At 49.6% G+C, this 20710-nt stretch overlaps 1 protein-coding gene across 1 annotated transcript in view; it reads right to left on the reverse strand.

The window, feature by feature from the left end:
* Positions 1-20710, reverse strand: part of KIF7 (kinesin family member 7) — a 797909-nt gene that overhangs the window by 691279 nt on the left and 85920 nt on the right. The window lies entirely within an intron of this gene.

The following is a 20710-nucleotide window of genomic DNA, read 5'->3' on the forward strand; positions in this document are numbered from 1 at the left end:
TTCAAATGCTGCAGGGGAAGAAGAGAAAGAAAAACGAAGTAAAAGGGCAGTAGGAGAGAGGAAAGAAAGGCAGATCGGAGAGAGTGACGTTGGAACAGAAATTAATGGAGCGACAATGAAAAGAAACAGGATTTGAAAAACAAAGCTTAGCTAGCAGGGTGCCAAGATAGATAGTATCCATGCACGCACCCATGGGCCTCATCTCCAAAGAGCACCGGCAGACAGGCCCATCCTGCCTCTCCCTCTGATGGATACATTCACCTGCGAGCCCAGAACTATGGTGGACAAGGGCGACTTTCATTTCAGTAGACCGATGAGGTTTCAGAGGGGGGAAAAAAAACACCAGGGTCAGAGAAAGGTTTAAGGGACTGGTTGCTACACTCCCCTAGCTCTGGGCTGTCCGGCATATGCTCCAGACCCCCAAGGCAGTAGGTAGCTTGGGTATCGGTCTAATGGAGTTCCTATGGAGCAAAGGCCTGTGCCGCAGGGTTGGGGTAGAATTTGGGAATATTAAGGTTGCATGGAATAGAGTGTGCAGAGTGGAGAACTCTACACATTTCACTCCAGGTGCAGGTCCCAAACTTGAAAGGGGAGAGAAGCAAGGGGAGAGAGGTAATAAGCATTGCATCTGGTCGGGATAAAGTGTGTTCGGAGGTGAGGGAGTGCTTGGCTTTACGGCTAGGACCCTAATTCAGATTGATTGATTAACTTTTACATGCATTTTCTGTCTACAAATTAACATTCCCCGTGACCCTTCAATTTAACCCTTCAGCTAAATGCCTTTCAATGAAATATGACAAGGACCTGAATGCCAGATGACCCTCATTTCAACCTTGAAAGAGTGCAGCATGTCTGATCACACAACATATGCAAGATATTTGTTCAGTCTAATGCCTTTCGATGGAGAGCTAAAGTGGGACAAGCAGATTACCGCCAAAGTGAACACTTCACAATTTAGCATGGATGAGAGAAATTTTATATCAAACAATATCTCCACCCACTACCCCGAATAGCACAGACAACCAACCTGGCTTCATCTTCCATCCAAAACTGTCCATTCTCTGACCCCAAGCGCTTCCACTGCTAGGCAGTTATTTCAGTGGCTTTATGCCCAAATCCCTGAAAAACCCTAGAAAGATAGCTACACAAACACCTACCAAGGAAGAGAGAAAAAGCAAGCACAAAGCTGCTTGCAAGTGATGGCTGGAGAGACCCCATTTTGAAATGGGTAGAGCCGATGGGTGTATTGCAGAAGTTCTCTTGGTCCTAGTAAAAAGAACAGTTAGTCAGGGCAATATGCTACTTGAATATTCTGAAACTTCTAGATTCTTCTACCACCAATCCACACCCATGTAACCAATGGAAGGCCTGTTCACCCCTTAAATGAGAGCTCAGTTTTCTAGGTTATTTTCACCATCCTCAGGCACATTCAAAGGTTATCCAGTGCATGCCACTAGAGCACCACTGACTTATTTAACATGGTCCAGAGATTCCCCAAGATATGAGAAGATCCTGTCAAATCACAGGAAGAGCTCCAAGTAATTATAGACTGTTACCACCCCACGTGTGTAGATTTAAACCTGCTACTGCAGGCATGGTTACCCCCAGACAAGTTTGTTCTGCTTAAAGCATGGACAAATTGTCAGACCGAAGAACCCGCTGCACCCAGAAATTTGAAAACCTTTACTGATTGGTGCAAACTATCTTACAATTTGTCCTTGAAAAAGTGATTGGGCCAAGATTAATTCGTTCAAGCAAGCCAAGGGAAAAACACCATGCAGCGTATCTTTAACGACTGAAACAATGTTTTTAACAACATTCAGGGATTATGGATCCTTTGATTACTGCATCGCTGGCGGTAGTGGCACTGTTCATTATGGGGTTGCAACCCAACATAGCAGAAGGAATTAAAGCTGGATTGAATGGAAAGAAAAGGGGTTGGTCAAGGTCATGTTGGCAGCTCAACATTTTCATGAGAAGGTTGAAAGACAGAAAGAAACAACAGAAGCCAAGCTATATTGCTCTACAGATGAACAAGTTACTTTCTTACCTGGTAACGTTTTTTCGATGGGATGTTCCTCTGACGTATTCCGCATCTTTGACGTAGATTACCACAAATGTGCTGCTTCGGAAAACTTTTTCGGCGCAGGCGTCGTGCGTCGATGACGTCGATACGCTCCCTCAAGCACCTCCTCCGACAGTCGGCGTCACCGGATGTTATATGTAGGACGCACGGCGCCCGTAGCCTCCTCAGTTGTAGTTTTTTCCCCCAGAACGTGTGGCACCAATCTCCTGCCAGTAATACTACCGAAAGCCTTGCGGAAATGGAAGCTGCAATTGCATAAGAAATTCTGTAGAGGGGCAGGTAGGGAGGGTACGATGTGGAATACGTTGGAGGAACATCCCATCGAAAGAATGTTACCGGGTAAGAAAGTAACTTGTTCTTCGAAGGGATTGTGTCCTCTGACGTATTCCACATCTTTGACAGACTCCCAAAGCAGTACCAACGTAAGGAGGTGGGAAAAGAATTTTCTTTTTTTTTTAGAATGCCCAATCAAATTGCAGAATAGAGGACTGCCTTACCAAAGGCCAAATCTTGCCCATGGATAGAGTCCAGGGAATAATGTTTCACAAAAGTATGAACAGAGGCCTATGCGGTTGCTTCGCAAATATTGCGAATCGGAACACCCCTCTGTAGTGCAGTGGAGGCAGCCCTACCCATAGTAGAATGAGCCCGTAAGCCTACTGGAGGGTCCTCTCCTGCCAACCGATAACACTCAGAGATCGTCAAAATGATCCATCTAGACAAGGTCTGCTTGGAAACAGCCTGACAAACGCCTTCCAGCGTAACCAATAAAGAGCTGATTGTCCACTCTTTTCCGGGACATCTGTGAGAGATAGAAACTCAAAGCTCTCCTAGGGTCCAACCTAGGGAGCCTCTCCTCTTCCTTACCAGGATGTGGAAGAGGATAGAATGCCGGAAGAATTACCTTCTGGCTCAGATGGAATTCCGACACAACCTTCGGAAGAAAGGAAGGCTGTACCCTAAGGACAACTGTGTCCTTATGGAACACAGTGAAGGGTGGTTTGGCGGAAAGTGCCTGAAACTCACTCACTCTGCGTGCGGAAGTAACCACAACTAAAAATACAGTTTTAAAGGACAACAGTATCAACGGACAAGAATATAAGGGCTGAAATGGAGCTCCCATTAGGAACTTTAAAACGAAATTCAAATCCCATCCCGGCACCTGGAAAGGCGACGGTGGAAACAAATGAGTTAGCCCTTTTAGAAACTGAGATCGCAAAGGGATTTTAAAATAAGAACATTACTCAGACGAGCGCTTAAATATGGACAGCGCCGCCAGGTAACCCTTAATGGTACCCACATGCAGGCCCTTGTGGGCTAAAGAAAGCAAAAAAGACAAAAGCAAAGGAATGGAACATTGGAAAGGATCCACATTCTGTACCCTGCACCAGTCGCAGAACTTCCTCCAACGGCAAAGGTACAGGGATTTCGTTGCGGGCCTTCTGGCCGAAAGCAACACCTCCATCACGTCTTCAGGGAGGTCCCAATCCTTATATCTCAGCCTTTCAGATACCAAGCACGAAGGCTGAGAGACTTGACCTCTGGATGGAGAACTCGACACCCCCCCCTCGAGAGCAGTCTCGGTAGGGAAGACGACGTGGAGGGCAGATGGACATGTCTAAAAGGTCCGGGTACCACGCTCTCCTGGCCCATGCCAGAGCAATGAGTATCATCCGGGAACCGAACCTCCGCAACACCTGTGGAATGACGGGGACTGGAGGGAACACGTACAGCAGTGGGAAGGACCACTCCACTACGAACGCGTCTCCCAAGGCTCCTCTTGGAAGAAATTCCCGCAAGCAGAATCTCTCGCACTTCCAGTTGACACTGGTGGCGAAGAGATCCACTTGTGAGGCTCCCCAAAGGGCGAAGATCTCCAAAAGAACTTCCTGAGCCAGCTCCCACTCGTGAGAGACCGTGCTCTGCCTGCTCAGAGCGTCCGCCGCCACGTTTTCGTCTTTGGCCAGATGAACTGCCGCAATCGAAATTTCCTGCTGGATGGCCCAGAACAAGGGCTGCATCGCCTCCCTGCACAGTGGGAGTGACCCTGCCCCCCCTTTTTGTCGAGGTAGTGCATGGCCACTGTATTGTCTGTCATAATCAGGGCATTCTTCTGCCGCACAGACAGCAGAAAAGCCTTCAGGACTAGCCTGACAGCCCGCAGCTCTAACAGATTGATGTGTAGTCTGGACTCCGGAGACCAACGACCGCTGGCTGTCAGCTCGTTGGCATGAGCTCCCCAACCCATGAGGGATGCGTCCGTCACGATCGTCACCTCCGGCTATGGTTGCCAAAACGGAGCCCCTTTGAACAGATTTCCTTCTCGGGCCTACCACAGAAGGTCCTGGGCGACCGAGGGCAGAATCTGAACGGGGTCCGACATCCTGCCGGAGAACTGCGACCACTGCATCTTGAGTGCCCACTGCAGAGATCTCATCCGCAGACTGGCCTCTTGCACCAGTAAAATGCAGGATGCCATGAGGCCGAGCAATCTCAAGAACTCAAACGCCGGGAGACTCTGGGCACATTGAAATTTGTCCACCATCTGCAGAATGTGGTGAGCCCTCACCTGGGGAGGCAAACACTGCCCCAGGGATGTGTCTAGCACTGCCCCGATGTACTGGAGCCGCTGGGTAGGCGTCACATGAGACTTCTTTAAATTGAGGGAGAAGCCCAGCTTGTGAAGGGAGTGGTAGGTGACATACAGATGATCCAGGACTTGCTCGAGAGAGCGCGCCCTGATCAACCAATCGTCCAGGTAGGGGTAGATGTGAATCCCCCCCCTTTCCTGAGATGCGCTGCCGCCACCACCACCATCAGCTTGCTGAAGACCCTCGGGCGGAGGTCAATCCGAACGGCAGGATCCGAAACTGAAAATGCAAGTCGCCAGCCGCGAACCTCCCGTACTTCCTCTACTTGGGATGAATCGGCACATGAAAGTAAACATCCTTGAGGTCGAGAGACACCAATCAATCCTGAAGTTGAAGGGCCTGGAGGACTTGAGAAAGAGTAACCATCTTGAACTTGTCCTTCCTGAAGAGCTTGTTCAAACCACGCAAGTCCATGATGGGTCTCAATCCTCCATCTTTTTTCCGGATCAAAAAATATGGGGGATACCATCCCTTGTTCCTCTCCGCTACAGGTACCAGTTCTATGGCACCTTTCTCTAGCAGGGATAGGATTTCCTGTGCAAGGAGCGGGTCCGGACGCTTCAAAGAGAGCTTCCCTGGTGGATTGTCATGAGGCCTCTGCCGGAAAGGAAGACCGTAGCCGTGGGCTATGATCTCCAGAACCCACACATCTGAAGTAACGGCACGCCATTCTACAAGATGCTACGCCCGCCTTCCCCCAACCGGCGAACCATGGGACATGGCCTCATGACTGAGCGGAAGTGGCTGCGGCAGTGCCAGAGGGCAAGGAGGCAACTGCCCGAGCGGCTGTGGCACCTCGAGTACCTTGCTTTCCACCTCTGGTACTCCTATGGTGGCCTCTTTGACTGGCAGTTCCCCTCGATCTACCAAAGGAAGAATAGTATCGAAAGGAACCTCCCCTCCATTGCTGTCCCCTAGGCCGAAAAGGCGGAGGTTGACGCACTGCAGCCCTCAAGGACTTTGCTGCAGCTTTGGAGTTCTGCAACCTCTCAAGGCTCTAGTCAGCCTTGCTGCCAAAAAGATGGACACCATCAAAGGGCATGTTGAGAAGCCGGGACTGTACATCAGGAGCAAACCCCGACTTCCTCAACCACGTAAACCTGTGCATGACGGTGCTCGCCGCCATGGACCGGCTGACACAGTCTGCCACCGCCAGACCCGACTGAACAGTTTCACACATGGCATCCTTGCCATCCTGAACGAGGGCAAGAAAACCATCCCGTTCCTCTCCTTCGGGAATATGTTCAGCTGCCGACGACACACAATTCCAGAGTGTGCGTGAATCTTGCAAAGGCACAAACGGAGTTGGCTGCCTTTAAAGCCATACCCCCAAAAGAAAATAGCTTCTTCGCCCAGCCATCAAAGCGTTTTTCGTCCCCATCAGGTGCGATTGTAGGGTACGCAGCCTGCTTTGCTGGGCCGTAGCCACCTGCACCACCAAACTCTCCAGAGTAGGGTGTGTAGACAAGTAGCAGGGGTCACCACAGGTTGGGCGGTATTTTTTCGCCAACGACTTATTCACTGCCGGGAGACTCTCCGGAGCAGTCCAAGCCGCCGCCACCCTTCTTTGTAAAGCCTTATGAAATGGCAAAAACCGGGTCAGTGGGTGGACCTTGGTCCAAGATATCGGTCAGATCATCCTGCAGAAAATCCACAGGTGGAGCAGACCATCCCAGATCCTTCGTCACCCTCGACATGAGGCGCCTGCACGAGGAGTCGGCATGTGTACCAGGCTCAGGCCTGCCAAACTCAACCTCCAGGGAGGTATCAAGACCACTTGTGTCATGTAAAGATTGACGAAGGTCAACTGGCTATGACCAGACAACAGGTCATTAGGAACCTCGGGAGGCACAACCCCCTTTTCACCAGACCCTTCCTCTACCTCTGAAATGTACTCCAAGGGTTGGAACAAGTCCACCCTGGGAGGCGGAACAGAGTATGGGTCAAATATAGGCAGCACAGACTTGCTGAACGCCTTTCTCTGAGCTTCCACAGCTCTCCGGGGAACCTCTGGCAAATTTTCCTCAAAAAGCATGGAGGGCGCCGATGGGAGTGGCGTTGACGTCGACCCAGGCGCCGACGCCTTCAACAACGGCTTCGAGGTCGGTGCCCCGAGCGTGTCCTTCGAAGGTCTCGGCGCCGATGGAGTCGACAACTTCCTCAGAGCCAGAGCCTCGACCAAGTCCCTCGACGGACATGGCGCCGACGGTGTCGATGCCTTCTTCGAAGGCCTCGAGGCTCCAACGGTCTCAACGGCGTCGAGGACCAGGACCTGGATCGGGCACGGTGGCGATCCTCCTTGTACGATCGGGACCTCGACGGTTCCCGATGACCGCGCTGACCGGCCGAGCCCAAAGGCGTGAGAGCGGTGGCTCTAGCGTGTTCCCTGCCAGCTTCACTCGAAGGCGCGGACGGAACGGTGCCCTGCGATTCGAAAATCGCCATCTGCCGGCGGAATTCATCCCATTCGGCCGACGACAAGTGTTTTGTGGGACAAGACACCAGCCGTCTGGCAGAGTCCTCCGACGAGGACGGGGAAGACGACTGGTGACGGCGCTTCCGTGAATGCCTCAAAGAGGCAGAGGAATGGCGGGACCAACTCCTATAACGAGACCCCCTGAACTTACACCGACAGTCTCCCCTCAAATTGTCGGTCGAAAGTCCAGCGGATTTCTACTTACGGGGTTTGGAAACCCTACCTACTGACAGCAGCTTCTTCTAGCTCCCGCAAGGCCTTCGAAGTCAAAGACTGGCATTTGTCGCAGTCATTAGTGGCGTAGTTCTCGCCGAGGCACCAGAGGCAGACGTCTTGCGGGTCCGTAAGTGACATCTTGGAACCGCAGTCCTGACACTTCTTGAAGCCCGACTTCGGGGTAGCAGAAGACGACATCTTTCTCGTAACAATAGAAGAACCGATTCAACAAGAGAGAACCAAGGCGCGCCGAGATTTCAAAGCGAACCCATTCGCGGAAAAAACGGAACTGAGGCTAGGGGTGTTGTGCGTCCTACATATAACATACGGTGACGTCAACCGTCAGAGGAGGTCCTTTAGGGAGCGTATCGACATCATCAACGCAGGACGCCTACACCGAAAAAGTTTTCTGAACAAGCACAGCTGTGGTAATCAATGTCAAAGATGTGGAATACGTCAGAGGACACAACCCCCTCGAAACAGAGTTTGCTTCCCTCCCTCAACCCTCTATGGCTCCTCTGCCGCCTCCTTCCTCAGCCACCTCTTCGGCACCCCTGCTGCTTTTCTGACCATGCCGTTGCCTCCTTCCACCACCTCTCTGACTACCCTGCTTTCTCTTCCTTCGTCCTCTGCTGATCCGCAGGCACCTTCAACACTTCTGCACGGTGTACCTCTGGCCTGTACCCCTCCACCGAAGTCCTTCAAATGTGGCAACCTGCTCCACATCGCCATCAACTCTTGCTCAGCTGTCAAACATTCCACTGACATCTGCCGTCTCCTGGAAGAGCTTCATTTGGAGGTAATCAGTCTCACTGAGACTTGGTTCACAGTCAGCTCTGTCACAAGTTTTGACATACTCCTTCCTGATGGCTACAGGATCCTCTGTGTACCCAGAACCAACCGTCCCGGTGGGGATGTAGCCTTGATTTTCCCCAGAGTAGATCCCTGCTTCTGTCATTCCAATGCAGGAATACTCCCTCCTTTGAATGCCTGGTCTGCAGTCAGTCAATCCGACCGTACCTCCCTCCCTCCCTCCATCCATCCCTCCCTCCTCCCCTCATCACTCACTCCAGGGCACACCCAGGATGTTCTCATATCCTCAGACTTCCCCCTTCTCGAAAACACCCTCACCACTCCTCTTTCTGAGTGACCATTTTCTCCTTTCCTTCCACCTCTCTCTCTCTACCCCTCAGGTCACGCCGACTCCAGCACTGCCACCTACCTTCTCGGTCATTGTTAGGGAGAATTCTCAGAAATGTGCTAATTCCTTCCACCTTAGAAACCCAGAGCAACTTTGCTGGATTTACCTGGAGAGAGCGAGACCCTTTTTTCCCCCACTCTCTCATTGATGTGATTTCTGAGCTTTGTGTTCTTTTGGTTGTTTGAGTCTGACAAACTCCAGAGGTATCATCTTTTACATTGTGTCACGAGCACCTTCAGTGCAGTGGCACAGAGAAGTCTTTCAGATTTTCCAAAGGTTTAATACCTTCTCTGGGATCAAATTACAGTTTCCCAGAGCACTAAAGTGAAATTGACTTTACTTCCATTTTTTACTTCTAGACCCAGCACACACCATCTTACAATAGGGTGCTGGAGTGATTACCTAATATCCCCTTTGTCTAACTTCGCATGTAACATTTTTATGTTGCCCTTTCCTCACTGAATGGCTGGTGGCAGTGGTTTTGTTTTAACTACCGTGGTGTGCATTTACCACGGGCTGCGTTCGCAGCTGCAGTAAAGCACCCAAGCATGCCATTTTTGTCAAAATGGTCCGGTCTTCTTTTTTTGCCATTTCTTTGTGGAAAGTTCCTTCTTGAGATTTACTCTGCGTGCCAAACCAGGTTTGGTCCCATTGTTCGCTTTGCCTTTGGCGGGATTCACAAGTGAAGCCCACCTCTGGCTCCAGGGTGTCTGGGGTAGGCAGGAAGTGAGGGAGGTGCCCGAAACTCCCTATGCTTAGTCTCCTAGGAAACCCAAATGCACTCTGTGGTGATTGGCCGGCTGACTACCCGGCAAGGACAGCCACTCTGATGGGTGATTGACAGCCAGGCTGGAATGAATGGGATACAACTGAATAAAAGGTGAGGTTTTTGGCTTGGAAAGCAGAGTCGACAACTGGACGAAGGAACCGAAGAAGAACTTGAAGAGGATGTCTGCTGCAACTCCTGGACCGTTGGTTTGCCCGGTGAAGCCCTGCTGCTGTGCTGAAACTCCAAATTTGTATCAACAGAGAAGCCCCTGCAAGGACGACTTCTCCCCTTGAGTTGGTGGGACCAATCAACTCCAAAGTAAGCCACCTGAACATCCTTCTCAGAGCTGGTTCCATTTCCACAGGGTTGCTGCTGGAAACAGTGTAGCCAGGGAGAGGAACATCAGATTGTGCGCGTTGCTTTTAAGTTTCTCAAGAGCTCCAGGAAGATCCTCCAGACTCCCAGGAAGCAGGACTGACCGAGCCTGAGCCCCCTCAACAGTGTGCGGGACCCCAGAAGCAAAGAAAGTCCATCTCGACAGCAAGGAATCGCAGTGTTGCTATTTGCGGTAGTCGCGAGGAGCTGAAACATCAAAGTGCCACTTGTTGGAAAGATTGCTGGTTGCAAGCAGTGACCATCCCATTGCAGTGCAGGAGTCCCCAGAAGTCCTCTCTCTTGCCCCCACGACTGCGGCCCAGGAACAGAGATCTGCAGAGCTGAACAGGAACAGAAGTCATCTACTGCACTTTTTCTTCAATACAAAGGCACTGCAAAGTCTGAGAGAACTTACCTCTCATTGTATAGTTGCCAGCATCTTCTACCACTCACAGGTCTAATCAGCGTGTGGCCCTACATTTGATTCTGCTTTTCTTCAAAGACTACTAAAACATTGTGCCAAGACTTTTCTACTTATCTACCAGGCTTCATCCTATATAAGACTTTCGCCCATTGACTTGGACCTAGCCTGTTATACTGAATGACTCTGCTGTTGAGATCCAAAAGTATTTGCCTGCTTAAGAATATTTGTGGTCTCTTGTTTGTTCTAATAACCTTTACCTTTTACCAACTTCTAACAGTATTCTAAATCCAAACAGTATGATATTAATGTCCCCAGCACCATAGCTATTGAAGTCACCTGAGGGTGTAGGTTGTGTCTGTGGGCCATCCCAAAAGGTTCTTTACCGATTCAAAAACTAAGAGTGAATAGTATTGAAGTGTATTTGGGTGTTACTTTTTATACTGCTGCCTTCTGAAGAAGGCTTACTCTGACTGATAAATAAATTCATAATTGTTTATTCAAGAAACCTTGTGTGTAAGAGTTTATTTGAATACTTGTCACTGTGAATCTCTGTATAACGCCCCTACAGCTCACATTGACCCCTCTTGAGATAAGCCTGGCTGCTCAACATGCTACCAAAACTGTGTAGTACAAGCTTATACCAAAGGTTGGGTTTCCTATACCTGTAGTCAGAGTTGTTGTAGTGCACCCTAAGGGTACTGCATAAAACTTTGCCTAACAGTCATCCGACCCATGAAGCATGCGTCAGTTGAGGCTTTCACTGCTACTTTCCCTCCTCTTGCACCTTTGGCTGACTCACACCTGAACACAACCCTCTCTAACCTTCATCTCTATCACTCTGGATATCCTTGCCCCGTCACGAGGATCCGTTTGAATCCCAAATCCTAGTGCAACTCTTGGTACGATTCCGACCTCGCCACCCTTAAATGCAAGTGTAGGGTGACTGAGAGGCAGTGCAGGGCATCAGGCGCACCCCCTGACATACTGGCCTGCCGACTGCTCCAAAGGCAGTACAGACTCTGTCCTCTCTAAGAAGAGAGTCTGCATCCAAGCCTGCATCTCTGCAGCATCTAACAACTCGGCCAAACTTCAAAATCTGCAAGGAGCTGGCCAATCCTGCTGCAATCTCTACCTCTCCTGTTCCCTCCTCAGCATCATAATACTTTTGGTTTGTCTCCTCAATGTCCCCTTGGTCTCCTTGGTCTGTTATTGAGACACGGTCCTATGAACCTGAAGTGTTAAAATAGTATAGGTCGTCAGGTATGTTTTGAGAGGAAGTGGTACTAGGCTGTGTAGTGTCTAGGTGGGGTCTTTTGGCGTTGGCTGCTTCTTAGCTGCTTCGCCTTGAGGGGGGCCCTTGGAGGCTGGACATTTGATAAGGGTGTTGATCAAATAAGTTAACAAAGCTAGACATTCTCCTCATTACTCCCTCAAATTATTCTGGGGTCCATTGAGTGGAGCTTGATAAAACTGTATGAGCAGGGGTAGGGAAGGCTCTCATGTAAAGGGTTGCTTGTGGTGCATTGGCCATGAGAGGGAGTCAGTTTGGGCAGTGTGTTCTTTATCCTTCGAAAACGGTGTTTGGAGTTTTGCGACATCTTGGATTTGAGCAGAGTGTCTGGGATGTGTTTTTTAACTGTCGATGCGTCGTTCGACACAGTTGCCAGTACCCGAGGACTAGTCTGATTTGCTTGCGGTGTTGGAAACAGAGTCGGTGTCTGTTTTGGGGGCCTGTCATGTGGCAAATGCGATGGCTCAGAGGACAGGGACTTTTCTGACCTTTCCTTCAACACTGTGTGTGGCTTATCGGTAGACAACACTGTCGACTGTCGGCCATGGGGGGGGGGGCGGTTAGTGTTGCGTGCAGTGTGGATGCTTGAGCCGCCGGGTGTCGTCTCTGTAGCAGAATCACCGGCCTGCCTGTTGGAGTCAGTGGCTCGTACATGGGAAACTGTTGGGTGCTGATCGCCCTCAGCGTCACTTAGGATGCTGATATCGCTGGAGGCTCCCTCAAAGTCCATGTCGGCCTTGGTCTGCATGGCGTGGTGGGCCCAGCATTTAGTTTTCCGTTCCTTTAGTGACTTGGGCCAAAACAGTTTGCAAGACTTGCAATGTTTTTCGGAATGGCCCCTAGGAAGGCGAGATTACACACCCTGTGCAAATCCTTCCAGGAAAAACTTCCTTTTACAGGAAGGATACAATTTAAACAGTGTTTTCTCTTTACTATGGAAAGATGGCAGCTCGGTGATGTAAAAGGAAGAATAGGGAAATAGGCATTCTCTAAATTAGATGAATTTAGATTAGATGAACCTCACCCCACTCTCCCTACTGTGCAGGGCCGAGACCCGTTGGGGCCAAGTAGGCCGCAGTTAAACATTGTCGAGACGGGTGAGTGAGTAGTCGTCAACGAATGATCTTGTCCTCGAAAGCCGTCGCCGGAGATCTTGCGATGTACGGCTGTCAAAAGGATAGAAAGTGTAAATTTAAACTTTGTATAAGTAAAGGCGTAAGCCAGAAGAAGGAACTCTGAAACTTGCTTCAGACTATGATGGTGGAAAAAAACAATCTGAGGGACCTCGCCGCGTTAAAAGACCATGGGTACAGGAGACCTCACACAAGGCATAGTATACTGGCTCGCCCGGTCGACGTCCCTTTTAGAGTTTCGAAAACAAAAAATGTAATACTCTGCGGCTACCACTAGCTGTCGGCCTATGCAGATCATGTGATCTAAGCAAATCCACAGGCCTCAGATCATTCACACTGAAAAAACCTTAGTTAAGGTGCAGTTAAGTTGCGCAGATTTAATGCAACAAAACACTTGAAATTCAGAAGATGTCGGAAGTCATTACCAGCTTAGCTCGGTGCGCTCCCGTGGATGTCCCCCAAAATGAATGCTATATCCCCATAATGCCATTTTGTATGTCATTGTGAATCCCTGCTCTTATTCTATGCATGTGTTCATGAGCTTTGCAAAAGCAACGCAGAGAGTTAAGATGATCATGACTTACCACATCTCCTGAATTCCAAGGGTTTTGTTACATTAAATCTGTGCAACTTAACAGCACCTAAACAAAGGTTTTTCGGTTAATTTCAAAAAGTTTTGGTAAGCCATTGTTTTTTTTTTTTTACAGGCCACTAGCCTTCGGCCGTGCCCTCTGTATATATTAAAACACTACCGGCCCACTAGCCACCGCCTTTGGCCATGTTCACTGTACATGTTTCCCAAATATGTTTCTTTTGGACACACTAGATGGCCACTATATGTCTTTCGGCCCACTTTCCATTTTAAAACACCAGCTTTCTTTCTCACTCACTAGCCATGGTCTTCACCCATGGCCGCGGCCCCTTTACATGTTACCCAAATAGCTTTCTTGCAGCCTCACTAGCCATGGCCTTTGGCTGTGGCCAGTGCCCACAGCCTTTAGCTGTGGCCACTCTACATACAGCTACAATAGGTTTCCTAAACGGGCCGACTAGCCATGGCCTTTGGCTGTGGCTACACCACTAGGTTTCTTTTGTACACAATAGACAGGGTCTGTGGCAAACGTTTAGTTTGCAAAAAATCAGCCAAATCTGTCATGCAAGTCAACCGTTATTAGCAATTCAATTTACAGGTTTCCTATGGAATATGTTAATCAAGTAACAACTATAGTGCTGCAACAGTTGCACTATAGTATGACCAGGCTATCAGGACTATGCTGCCCTGATGATCCCTAATAATAGTGAAGCCCAGTATGTAGCTGTCCTGACACCCTTGCACAATATCCGACTTGGGCTGATTAAGCTATGTATAAAGTAGCACTGCTTTCTAAGACAGAATTTCCTGCAGAAAAGGTTTGCATTTGGGCTCATTTGCATACCCACAGTGCCTTGTTATAGCGCTGAACTGGAAGTGAAATTCCAGCGATGGCCGCTAGGTGGCATTGTGGAATATGCGAGTTGGCTCAAATGGACTGTCCTACTTTCACATTTTAGCTGATAGGTGTTAGGAGAGTTTTCCTAAAGTCCACTTGGAAGTAAAACGCTATAAAACTATCCCCTGGTATACAGGTCCCTAACTCTTAGTACAAGTCTATACTACCCAAAGGATCTGGTAGAATGGCAGAGCAGCCAGTCTTATCTTATCTTATGAGGAGTATGTGAGCTGTAGATAAGCATACTGAACCCAGTCAATACAATAGTCCAAATAAATTCTTACACACTGAAAGTAATAATAAAATATACATGTATTGTATATACACAAGGCAGGTAAGCAAATACTATGTTAGACACACCAATACACATAGGAAATATCAACAATACTTTTCAAAGGTGACTGCTTCAATAGTAGTTGCTTGCGCTTAAAATTGTTACAGGAAATGACACCGACAGTTCTACTGTAAAACCTGTAGTGGCGCACACCTGCATTTGTTACAGAGACATGACATTTTCATTCATTTATAAAGTCACACAGACAAAGTCTGTAGGAAGGAAAAGAAGGGTTATTCAACACTATTGGCAGCAACACTTTCCAAGGCTTCAAATGCTTTGGCAGTCCAATACCCAACTATCCAAGAGTTTTTTAAAATAATTTTTATTATGTTTAACAAACAACACTCCAAACATTACAACCAGTTAGGACATTCGTGATCGATCTTCAAACGATGCATTGTGAAATACGCTCTTCAATCCTCCCCTCTCCCACCCCATTAACTTGAGCCATTGTATCCATGTCATCCACCTGAGCGTCTGCAGGCGTCTCTATTACCATCATCTCATCCATGTCATCAACTTCGTGGTCGGCCTGGGGGGGCTCACCATTGAGGTCACCAATTGCCTCCAAGCCATCAGGGGACCCACCTCTTCTTCCACACCTCTGGTGACTGCTTCATACCAGGCAGCCGTTTCTGCCTCTGCCCATTTCAAGAAGTCTGCCCACCACATCTCCAATCTAGGCTGATGGGCCGCTTTCCAGCACAGTGCAATTCTACGCTTGGCCAACATATACGCCAAGTCCTTCATCTTGCTAATATGCCTTAGGTTACGTGGCCTGGAAAAGCGCCCAAGCATGCATGCCCAAGCAGACCCCAAATCTAGCACCACCCCTCTGTCAGCCAATCTTGTTTTCAGTTCTATCCAGAACCTACTCACTTCCGGGCAAGCCCAGAACATGTGCAGCAACCTGGCTTTCTCCTACCCGCACCCGAGACATTTCTGTATAGCCGGGCCACCAAACCTGGCTATTTTACCGGGGGTCAAATATGCTCTGTGAGTGACATATAATTGGATCTGCTGAAGTCTCGCATTTCGGGACACCATCTTATGGTACCTTTGGGCTCTATCCCATTGTCCATCTGTCATGGGATCGCCCACCTCCTCTTCCCAGTCATGCCTCAGTTGAAGCAACTCCTTCCCCGCCCTAGTACTCAGTAACTCGTATATCCGAGATATTTCATGCCCGCCCTCCGAGACATCATACATCGTTTCTATGGTGGCCTCAGGTTGTTCCGTTAGTACTGCTTCAGGCCACCTTTCTCTCACGTGTTCCATGATTCTGGAATAAGTAACGTGTTGGCCTTTATGCACCCCGGTATCCTTCATTAATCTCTGAAATCCTAATGCCTCTCTCTCCTACCATATATCACATAGGGTGGCCAGGCCAACCGGTTCCCAGTATCTACAGAGCCCTTTTATCAATTGGGAGTCTCCCCCACATAACGCCACCGACAGGACCTGCTGAGAGAACGGGACCGGGTCACCCATAGTTTGCCATGCCCTACGCCAGACCTCCCAGCCCAGCACCAAGAATCTCGCCATCTCCAGTACTTTTGTTTTAGGCAACCACACTGTCTTACCACACTGTCTTAAGAAGTAGGGAGCAGAATCACTCCGCAAAAGCCTGGCTTCAGCCGATTCGTCCTCGGACAACCACCTAGCTACATATAGTAGCTGTCCCGCCAGGTAATACAACTCAAAATTCGGCAGGTTTATACCCCCCCTTGTCACACGAATTTTGTAATTTCCAAAGGGCCACCCTGTTCTTGGAATTGGGCCATATGAAGCTCCTGCACAGGCTATGAAGTTTGACAAAAAAAAACGTTTGGGGATCAAGTACGGGATATTCACAAAAAAGTGTAGCAGTCCGGGTAGGACTACCATTTTAAGCAAAGCTGCTCTTCCATTCATGGAAAGGGGCAATCTGGACCAAAACACCATGCTATTTTTAATACTTTCAACTGCTTTCTCCATATTGTGCTTGTGCTCTGCCTCTAACGTGTGGTATATATCTATGCCTAGGTATCGAAACGTCTCGATTCGCCAGGGTATTGGCAAGATGGGAAGTTTTCCTAGTGGAATGCCCCTTTATCTCCCCAAGGGGAACACGCTGGACTTCCCGGGGTTTACCGATATGCCCGAGAGGGTGGCATACCGTTCCATCACCTCCAGGACATATTGTAGGTTCTCCTCCGGGAAGCGCAGATACAGAAGCATGTCATCAGCATACAGTGATATTAGGTGCGTGCCTCCCGCCGTGCGGATCCCCATCTCCCCGTATTGTTGCCTAAGGCAAACTGCCAACGGCTCCAACGCAAGGATATATAACATGAGCAACCAGGGGCATCCCCTGTCTGGTCCCCCTACTAAGTCGCCATTTATCTGAGATTATGGCGCCCGTTTTAACCCTTGCAATCGGGGAGCTGTATAATATTTTGACACATCTCGGATACCCCGGCCCAATCCCGTACTCTTTTAAGGTCGCCATCAACCAGGGCCATCTCACTGAATCAAAGGCCTTGACCGCATCCAGCAACACGATGGCCAGCTCACCCGGGTCTTTCTCTGTTTGGTCAATAATATGTAAGTGATATTTCTGCCGGGGACGTAACCCTGGTCCGGGTTTATCAGTCTGCCGATTACTCGCTTAAGCCTATTGGCCAGCACCGCTGTGAGGATTTTACTGTCCTGGTTGAGCATCGATAAGGGCCTTAAGACCCACAGTCCTTGTTTGGTTTACCCGGTTTCAGGAGCGGGAAGATCACTGCTTCTCGTAGGGACTCTGGCAACCCTCCCCGTTCATAAGCCTCATTAAACATGGCCAGCAGCGGCTGGAGCAGCTCTTGCCTATACGCTTTATAAAATTTGCTGGGTTATCCGTCCGACCAAGGTGCTTTGCACGTGGGTAGGTGTTGGATCACTGCCTCCAGTTCGTCTGAGGTGATTGGGGCATCTAAGTCATTTAAAGTGGGCAGACCTATGTCTTCTAGTGTTTCCTGAATTTCTTGACCCATATCTCCACCCATGTCCTCATACAAACATTTATAATATCTGAGGAACTCTTCATTCACACCCTCTTGGGTATCCCGGATCTGGCCCTCCTCACCCCTGACTTCTCTGATCACTGGTCGGGGCGTCTCATTTTTATATAACCAGGCCAGCAATCTGCCCGGCTCGTCTCCACCCACGTGCTGCCTTTCTACGTATTTCTTATAGTTCAGCTTACATAGCCTATCCCAGAGCCTGCTGCTGGCTTGTTGCAGCAACCTCATCCTTACTACGTCTTCCCGGGTGGTCCCCCTGTGCATCAACTCCTCTAGCTCCCTCTGTTTCCTGCAATTCTCGTTCTATACCTCCTTGGAGCCCCCTGGATTTTGATATAGCTACCCCACGTACTACCACCTTAAATGCCTCCGATACTGTTCCCACAGATTGCACGCTGCCAGTATTAATGTCTAAGTATTCCGTGATGGCCTCCCTCAGGTCCTCTTGGAATCCCGAGTCCTGTAGGGCCTCAGCTCTGAGCCTCCACGTCGGGATATGCGCCCTAGGGGGATGGTGTCGCCACTCCAGGACCAAAGGGGAATGGTCCGAAAGCACCTTGGCTTTATATTCCGCACCCACCATTTCTCCAGCTATCTCAGCAGCAGCGAACACATAATCCAGCCTAGTATGCAGGTCATGCGGCGCTGCGTAATGTGAGTATTGCCTATCTGTTGGATGCAGCCGCCTCCAGACATCCTCCAGTTTGAAGTCTGTCAACAGGGCCTGCAACGCTTTAGCATCCGGAGTGGGTTTGTCGAGCTTACTGTCTGATCTATCCATCATGGGGTTCAGGGTGCAGTTGAAAGCACCTCCCCATAGAATCATGCCACCCAGCAGGGGGCTGATTTTACTATATAGAGACCTAAAGTAAGCCGCAGTATCTTGGTTGGGGGCGTATAAGTGTATAATGCTCACTTCCTGGTTCTCCAGCAGCCCCTTCGCTACCACCATTCTGCCTTCCGGGCCCACTGTCGACCGGAGCAGCTGAAATATGACAACTCCTCTTGAATACACTGAGTATGTAGCTCCCGTGACACTTCCCTTCCATTTCCTCTTGACCACCTCCAGTTTCTCTCTAGTGAGGTGGGTTTCTTGTAGTAATGCTATATCAATCCTCATCCTCCTCAGATACATCATTATTATTATTTTATTACGTTTTAAGTAACTATTGAGGCCCCACACATTCCAGGTCACCACTCTAAGACTACCAAACACAATCTACTTGATATCCCACCTTTCCCCCCAGTTTCCCATTCCGCTCCTGATGAGAGTTTGGCTCATGTCCCTCCCACACCCAACAACCTCCCCTTCCCCAACTTCAACCCACTGCACACAACCCCTTCCCTCCCCCCTCTCTCCAACCAACCCCAACAAATGACCAGCTCCATCCCTGGATCTCAGGCCCACCCGCGTCTGGTCCTGCCTCGGAGTGCCGAGGGCAGGAACCCAGCAGGGTGTCACCGGGCTACCGGTGACCTAAATAGCTTGACGCTATGGGGGTACAAGGGTTGGCTCCGAGGGGCTCCCGCAATGTGAATAAGGTGTCTCAGCTCTATCGGATCGTGCATGCATGTGTAGTCCAAACAGCACCTTCCCATAAACCATGTCTAGTACTATATTCCAGTCCCAGTGTCTCGCGCTATGTCACCCTGGATGCCACAGCCGCATATTACTTATCTTCTCCATCTCCTGTCTGGATACCCGATTCTTGGGGGCAGCTCTGCGTGCCCAGCCACCCCATAGCCTCCTCCGGAGTTTCAGAAAACAAAGATCTGTTCTTGTGGAACCCCTTCAGCTTGGCCGGATAGATCAGCATATACTTGTGGCCTATTTCATGCAGTCTTCTTTTCACAGCCCCAAAGTTCATTTGTCGTTCATTTGTCTGCGCTGCACCTGCAAGGTGTAGTGTGGGTATGCGGTTATCTTCGCTGTCCCCTTTTCTATTGTTCCGCCCTTCCGAAAGAATTCAAGAATTTTTTCCCGATCCCGGTAATTCAGGATCTTAGCAATTATTGGCCTGGGGGGGGGGGGGTTCCTGGCAGCAGCCTCCTCATCAGAGCCCTGTGCGCTCTTTCCACCGCAAACCCCTGGATCAACCCCCCTCCGGTTATTTCCTGCAGTAACAGTTTCAACGTATTCCGTAGGGTTAGGCCCCTCGATTCCCTCTGGCAATCCTACAATGCGGATATTATTTCTTCGGGCGAGAATTGCAATTCGAACCTCGGTTATCATACAGTAGCGCTGCCGTCCGGAGTTGAGACTCGAGACATTGGGAATCGCTTACCTATGGTCATGGGCCCTCCTGCCAAAACCCGTTGTCCTGGCTCCTCCGGGTCACAGTTTATGAGAGTGCACCACGCAACAAGTATTTGCAGCACCAGTGTCGCCCAGCTGTGGTGACTGTCGCTGTAAGTGGCTGCAGACCTCTGGGTACTTGCATCACTTACCGGTGGCCCCCTGGCACATCTATTTGTTTTACGCACGAAAATCCCTGAAAAGATACTCACCTTAGCTGGGTTAGCCTGCGCTCCACAGCTATTCCTGAACTCTGAAGGACGCTTTACCTGCAAGCAGAGGCGTTGCTGAGGGGGTAGGGGGGCGGCTGAGGGGGCTAAAGCCCGAGGTCTTTTGGTTGTAGCACCGGATAAAAGCTCAGGGACTACAACCAAAAGGGTAGCTAGCCCCAAGCCCCAACAGTCCCGACATTAGCTTAGCCCCAGATATTTTCCAGACCTACCAACACCCCTGCCTGCAAGGGTAGCCCCTTGAGGATTGGGGCTTTATTCTTCATCACTTCAACCCCCTTCCTAAACAGCTACAGCTCCCTGAAGAGAACCCGCTTTTTGCTTTACACACAATTGTGCATTGTTAACACACTACTGTACTGTTCAGCATAAGACTCCTCACTTCTTAGAGCTGGACTGCTTAAGTTAGGGTTTGACTTTGAAGAACTGCCTAATGCGGTATCTGTGTTGAACTCCTCTTCTGTTGCAGGTTGTGGTTATTTTCTTCCCTTTCATCTGCATTAATCTAAACACATTGGGCCTCATTACACGGTAGGAGGTAACCATGCCGCTATTAGCGGCATGGCTACTCCCTTACCGCATACCGGGTCCGAGTAGGCGGTATGGGGCTTTACCGGGTCATTCCAACCCTGGAGGACCCGGTAAATCCCCATGCCAAATACCATTCCCCATTCCCATTCGAGCCCCC

Source organism: Ambystoma mexicanum, chromosome 11 (assembly GCF_040938575.1).
Source record: "Ambystoma mexicanum isolate Mex_15411 chromosome 11, UKY_AmexF1_1, whole genome shotgun sequence".
In the NCBI taxonomy this organism is placed as follows: Eukaryota; Metazoa; Chordata; class Amphibia; order Caudata; family Ambystomatidae; genus Ambystoma; species Ambystoma mexicanum.